Source organism: Triplophysa dalaica, chromosome 11, assembly GCF_015846415.1.
Source record: "Triplophysa dalaica isolate WHDGS20190420 chromosome 11, ASM1584641v1, whole genome shotgun sequence".
NCBI lineage: Eukaryota > Metazoa > Chordata > Actinopteri > Cypriniformes > Nemacheilidae > Triplophysa > Triplophysa dalaica.
The window spans coordinates 4959140-4966157 of record NC_079552.1 but is presented as its reverse complement, the minus strand read 5'-3'; the positions used below and the strand labels follow the sequence as shown (position 1 = coordinate 4966157).

The 7018-nt window shown below is 37.9% G+C and overlaps 1 protein-coding gene across 3 annotated transcripts in view; it reads left to right on the top strand.

The window, feature by feature from the left end:
- The first annotated feature begins 568 nt into the window (after nucleotides 1–568).
- The window catches only part of adgrb3 (adhesion G protein-coupled receptor B3), a 154999-nt gene continuing 148549 nt past the window's right edge, over nucleotides 569–7018 (top strand). Inside the window, exon 1 of one of the 3 annotated variants that reach the window (XM_056760877.1) lies at nucleotides 569–686. The gene's annotated coding sequence lies outside the window, so the exon portion shown is untranslated. The remainder of the gene's footprint in view (nucleotides 687–7018) is intronic. The other 2 variants (XM_056760873.1, XM_056760876.1) reach the window with 2 other exon arrangements.

Sequence of the window (7018 nt, the reverse complement as noted above, 5' to 3'; positions counted from 1 at the left end):
ACGATGCGTGCTTGATATGTCCAAATAGATGCAAAGTTATCTCACGCAGAGCAGGTGGAGCTATTAGCTAAAGTTTACATATACACTTACATTTAGGCATTTGGCAGACGCTTTTATCCAAAGCGACTTACATTGCTTTATCCTATACATTTTACATAGGTATCTGCAATCCCCTGGGCTCGAACCCACAACCTTGCGTTGGTAAGCTCTTACCACTGAGCTACAGGAAAGCTAGTTTAGGATTACAGCACCTGTTAAGAAAACAAACTTTAGGAAGCCGCGGACGAGGGGCTGTAATGTGACTTTTAACCTGTTTACATTAACGTGTCGGATATAAGTAATTATTATAACTCGGACGTATTTGTTTTTAACCAAAAGTTTCCTTTTTTTTTTTCTTTTTTTTTTAAAGTTTCCTTTATGCTGAAGCCTCAAGCAGTGAGCACCGGTTTCCTTTCGCGTAACAGCCTGAGCCAATCATTAGTAGAAGTGATCAAGCCGAAGCCAATCAGCATTTAGGATCGCTACCTATAGTGCGTCATCACGCTTGCTTGTGGTAAACGCGACCGGTGTGGGTCTAAATAGTATTGCGGGATAACAGAATGAGGAAACGAGTGTTTGACGGGATTATATATAACGTCACATTTACCACAGTCAAGGAGCGGAGTATGTAACTCCAGGACCCAAAGGTAAGTTTTATTATTAGTAAGAGTGGAGCGTCTTATGGTATACCGCATTGACGTTAGGCCTATAGCTAACGTTAGACCACAGATTTAGAAGTTCCACATTGAAAACATATGAGTAAACGGGGATAAAGAATGTTTACATTTATAATTAAGATTTACAATCAACCAAATTCAAAGATTTACGGTATAAAAGTGAAGTACACTGATACTAAATGGTATGTCTTGACCGGTCCAATATGGCTGCGGCGTTGACGTATATTTCAATATTCGATGCTGCATCTTTTATGGGGTCGGTGTATGACATCAGAGCAGTGTTGCGTTTTCCTTTTTCTAGATTGGTTTTGTGTTGACGACCGAAAATATTATAAAACTGTTGTGTATTATAATGTTTATATTGGTATGTACTGCATGGTTTATTATAGGCTACTATTTAGAGGCTGTGTGCTGTGTTGTTCAGTTTGTTGACTCGATTTAGGAGTGTTGTGTTAGTGATAGCAGACGTGTGTTTAAATATTATTTTAAAATATCAGGAAGAAATCAGTGTTCGGGATTATAAGCAAAAATATGATAATAAAACATCACAATCTCTCATTTATTGGTTAATATTGTTTTGTTGTACGTACAGTATCAGTCTTTCTAAACATGTTCGTATGGACCGACATCTCTTTCGCACGCTTTTCTCTCATACCCATGTAATGGGTGCAGGTTTTTTTAGTCCAGCTGCATAGTCCCGAAAAGTGAGAAATGAATCCTCCTGGAGTTCTCCCATGAAATTCCCCTGGAGATGTACAAAACAAATTACCTCATTAATATCTCCAAACTATTTGCAAAGGGTTTGAATATAATCCTTCCATTTACCCCGTGTGAGCTGCATGGGTATTTTTATGCTCCTTCCTGTGGTCCTTATTGTACCTTTCACATGCAGCCTCTGCAGGGTTGTAGATGGAAGGGAAGGGGGGGATCTTGTCATTTTGTCAATAAAGACCGGCCAATTGATCTGCCCTCGCTAGAGGTGCAGTCAAACATGTTCTGTCAAAAGACTGTAAAGGGAGAGAAAAAGAAACGTAGCAATGTTACTTCTGTGTGTTTAATGAGTTTTGATTATAAATGAAATAAATGTCTTGTAAACCATTAATATTCATAGAATTAGCATCATTATGCTGCCCGTTGTTGCCTCTTTTCTGATCTCTCTGTGATCTTAAGAGAGATTTTGTTGAGGTGCTCAAAGGCGGAGCAATGTTGTGGGTAGTTATTTAGAAGTTTTAGCCTTTTTTGCTATTCCCTTGTTTTCATCTGAAAGATGCAGTGTGTCTTATCTCTGCTGGTGGAGAAAGCTTGCAAATTGAAAAAAGCCTACAAGCCCATTTGCCCTTTCCGTTTATGGCCTTTATGATGACTTTATCTTTAGCAAAAGAGCTGACTGAAAAATATAACATGGCGTTATCTCGCTAGGCAGTTGCTTAACAAATCCAAATACTAAAATATGCTTGTTCTGACCCGCTTTACCCTTTGGTATCAGAGGCGGCTCTGATGTGGCTTTGCCTCTGTCAGTGATGCTGTCAGTAAGCGTCTTGTTGTTTGTCGGTTGCATGAGAATCAATGGCAAACTTTTGAGCATGTGATGCCTTGTTTCCCGCAGTTGTCTCTTTTACAAGGTTTAGTTTATTTCAAAAATAATTTGAAAAGAGATCCGGAAAGCATGTGGGCGACCACAGAAGATTGCAGGCCATTGAGGTACTGACTCTGCAATGATTGCTTGCTGTTATTGAGCTGGCATGTGGCCCTATGGATTGTGCATACATTTACTAACAAGCATTTGGCTACAGGTAAACTACTGTTTACTTGACCGATTAGGTATAGAGTACACATTTAATGTGGTATATTTTTGCAGAGGAAGTTTCTCCATATGTCTTTATTAAAAAGGTTGAGCGAAGAATAATACATTTTTATAGAATATATTGTGCCCTTACAGAAAAGAAACATGAATTTTACATGTGATAACAAGTGTACAACATGTGTTTGGGGATTTTTGTGTGAATCCTATGTGAATTCCCATGTATGACCCATGGAATCACATGTAAAAACCCATGGGATGACATGTGGAGACATATCATCACATGTGAAACCCATGGGAATTCACTTCGGATTCACACAAAAATCTTTCAAAAATACACATTTCACATGTGTCTTTTCTGTAAGGGACATTTATGCATTTGGGGACTTAACCCAGGACTTGGCCATTGCTAACACCTTAACACAATGCTCTGCCAATTGAGCTTTGGGCACACCAGATATGCCGCATTACATTACGTTTAGGCATTTGGCAGACGCTTTTATCCAAAGCGACTTACATTGCTTTACCCTATACATTTTACATAGGTATTTGCAATCCCCTGGGATCTAACCCACAACCTTGCATTGTTAACGCAATGCTCTTACCACTGAGCTACAGGGAAGTTACTCTTAACTGTTTAGGGTGTACATCTAGGCTATATACTGTTATTTAATATTTATGTTATTAACAAAAAAGCAGAATAAACTGTAAAAAAACAAAGAGCCATGTGGACTGCAGCTCCCTATGTGTATTTTATTTGTTTGTTATTATTATTCAGGAAAGAGCCCCTAAATAAATATTTTTCACTGTGGGTCCTGGATGTGTTCACATAATGTGACACACTCATTAGTTCAGGCCGTGTTCGGGTTGTTAAATTGAACAGTATTAGATATTACACTGAACTTGAAATAAGCAAACAAAAAACATTTCATTTAAAAATAATTGTTTTTTTATGCAAAATTTACTTGTGGATGATTTCTCCAAAATGCCACAATGTCAAAACTGATTCATATTTTCACATTACAAGTTACTATATCTTAGTTTAATGTGCACAGACAAATGTAAGCCTTCTTTAGGTTTTTATGTGTAAATGATTTCTTATGTTTGTTAAAATGACTTTATATGTCAAGACTTTATTTGTTGCTCTAGAGGTCTCCTGCTATTTTTGTCTAAAATCCATCAAACTAAAATAAAGATAATAGATAAATCCCTGTTGATTGCTGTTGTTTAGTAGGAACTAAACAACAGCAGAACTATTTCTTTGTAAGAACTAAAGAACCTGTGGTAGATGAAAACTACTTTCCTAACTAAATGATTCCTGTATTTTACTATGTAAGGTATGTAATTATATGGAAGCTTAAGCTCATAGAGCCTGTAGAGCCTCTTGTAACACACAAACACAGATTTCACAACAGCATGTAATCTGCGGGATTCAGGGACAGCCACTTTAAATCATGACCTGTGGAAATTGCATACTTTGTTGAGAGTCAGACGGGAGCGACAGACATTCACTGCTCCAGATCTCAAAATATCTTGCGAACCCTGCGTTACCGAAGCCGTAGAAAGACACGGCGCTTCATTGACATGCAGCTGCCTTCCTCCAGCTTACACAACAACCAGCCCCTCTAAAAAGCAGTTTGGCAAATATGAGCCTTGCATGGAGTGACTCACAATGGTTTTGAGTGGGAGATCTCTTACTTTTGCTCTTCATCAATGGCACGCACATATACCCCATGAGGAGAAGATTCCTGTGATTGTCCAATGATTGCTAGTTGGACGCAGCATTAGCAAATGGCCATTGTGTTTTCAATTGAGTTGTTTGAGTGTTTGTTTTAATCATGTCACATTTATGTCCGTAATTTGTGAGAATGAATTCGAAAGCACCCAATAAACAGCATAATAAGAAACATTGGTGCTAAGCGCACTGCGTTGCTCAATTTAAGTAACTGAAGGCGAAAATGGCTCATTTGTACCCGTTAGCCTTTTGCCCGATGTATTGCATTACCATAATCACGATCCATTTGAAAACATTCCCTTTGTTTCAGCATGTGTGAATAAATGTTAAACCTGAAACCCTCTGGACCTTTTAAGAATATTTCAAGTCAAACACCTCATATCTTTCTATACAGGAACATAGACTCAGTAGGAGGCATAGATGTGAAAAGCAAACATTTTTAGCTGCTGTTTTCAAGTATCCCCTAAAGGAAACAAACTCAAACCCAATGGAGGTACTTAAAATGTAGCTTTGTTAATGAGATAAGCTAAATTAAGCCTTTTTTTCATAGTCTCACCTAACAGTCTCTTTGTTTGATAAGCTTTAAAGTAATGGATGCTTGAAATCATGGTGAAAATGTTCTGGAACGATCCGAATATGTTTTCCAGGTCTATCAATGAGTAATTTGGATCTACTGTAACAGGGTCATGTTGTAAAATAGTAGTAGTTTAACACAAATGCTATTAAATGCTAAATTCATTCCGAAATGGTTTAAAACTAGGGTTGGGTTGATTGATGATGCCATCATCGTCCTTTGCCTATGCCTGACAAACATGACTATGTTATGATTGTGATTGTATTGTGGTTCCAACAAATATTTGAAGGACGCATGAATTAAGATCAAAATTTTAACCTGAGCTTTTGTTATATAAGAGGGAACCGTATTTACGAGAACATCATGTAGGTGTCAGAACTGAAAACGCCGTTGTTGCTGAGCTTACATCTGTTATTGACACCAGGGCCAGTGTAGGCCAGGTTCTGGAATGCACCTATCTAGGTTGAACACCGCCTCCACAGAAATATCAACGACTACTTCTCTAGCCCCGCCCACTGGTTCGCGCATGACAATTCTGAAGTAACACAGGTGGCGCGGAACCAGATAGATCGAGCAAGCAATCAGCAAACATGCGAATCGCCATCTCTGTGATTTGGCGGGCTCATACAGTATATAATTTTTCATGGTTTTATACACCGTTTGCGAATAATGAAGGCTGTTTTGAAGTGTTTTGGTATTATTTCGGGTGCTGGGTGATATCCATAAGTGTCCGGGAGTCTCGTAACATTTGATCTTTTGAGGTGATCTTTTGTCCGGTTTGCGATCACAGGTCTCAAATGCTGACAGGTATGGTCATATATCATTGAACGCAATACAACTATAGCCTATACAAACGATATGCAAAGCCTTGCCATCACATCCGGGAAATAAGTCAGTAAATTTGATTAAAATCATACCTTGCGAATGCGTCACATGAAATACTGATTTGGGGAGGTCATTTATAAATCACAGGAGGTCTCCAGATAATACTTATGCCGTGCAAAAACTGTGAATGGTGTTAATGTAACCTAACGTTATGTCTCTAACCAAATTCACTGAAGGCTCCAACTACGCAAACTGCTATCTAATCAAAGCAGTTGGTGTTTACTTATAAAGTCTTCAATGAGCTATGCCCGTTAAAACAGAGCGTTTGCAGAGCTGACCTCAAAACCATTGTAGAAAATAGCCTATCACTTCTTGTTTTTGAATGTAATATAATCAAGTGAACGTTATAACTAGACCTCATACAACAGTATAAAAAAATAAACAAGGCAAGTTCATGTGACCTTTAACTTTCAACATGTTTCTCGCTGCTCTGTGCTGCTGGGTGTAAATCGCTTTGTAAAGAAATATGAACAAGGTTGAGGGGCATATTAGCTAACACTGTACAGGAAGTTGACTTCAATAATGAAAAGGTAACTTTCATGTGTCCTCAAGTTTTGTGAGGGCCCAACCTGATCACAGTTATAACTCAGAAAGATCTCAGAAAAAGCGATACTGGCGCAAAAGCAAATTGTTTTAAAATGTACGACTTAAATCATAATAATTCATGCAAAATAGCCACATCGTAAAATAGTTACATTTTTGATGTGAAATTGCCTTGGAGGGCTCTTCTTCAGCATCGAGCTTCAGGAATTGTTTAGCTGCTTCTTAGTCTTAGCCTTGTTCTTATTGGTATAAGAATGTATTAGTACAAAACTCTTTCCTTTTGAGTTTTAAAACATAAAAGCTGTGTCCCAAATGACATACTGTACACTACGCACTTAAACTATGCACTATGCACTCAAGACGAGCGACAATGATGTCAATCGCACACCACAATGCGTGTAAGAATAAAATTGATCATTTGATGTAGTTTTGCTCAGGATTACTTTAGTCATCATCAGATTGAAGTGTTATCAAACTGCGACCGTTGAGTGCGTGAATTGTCCACAGTTCCACACTTCATATTTTCGGTCGAAAAAAGTGCACTTAAAAAAAAAAAATGGGAACATATTTCTGAGGACTTTCAATGTGAATGCCCTATTCACTATTTAAACTACAAAATGCATAGAATAGTGCATAAGTAGGCTAAACCTGGGCTTAAAATAGAAAAAAAACAGGCACTTATAGGAGAAGCCCTAAGACAATACAAGCATGCTACAAATATAGTTATTTTTATTTATTGCATCACTTCTCAAATGATTGGAATG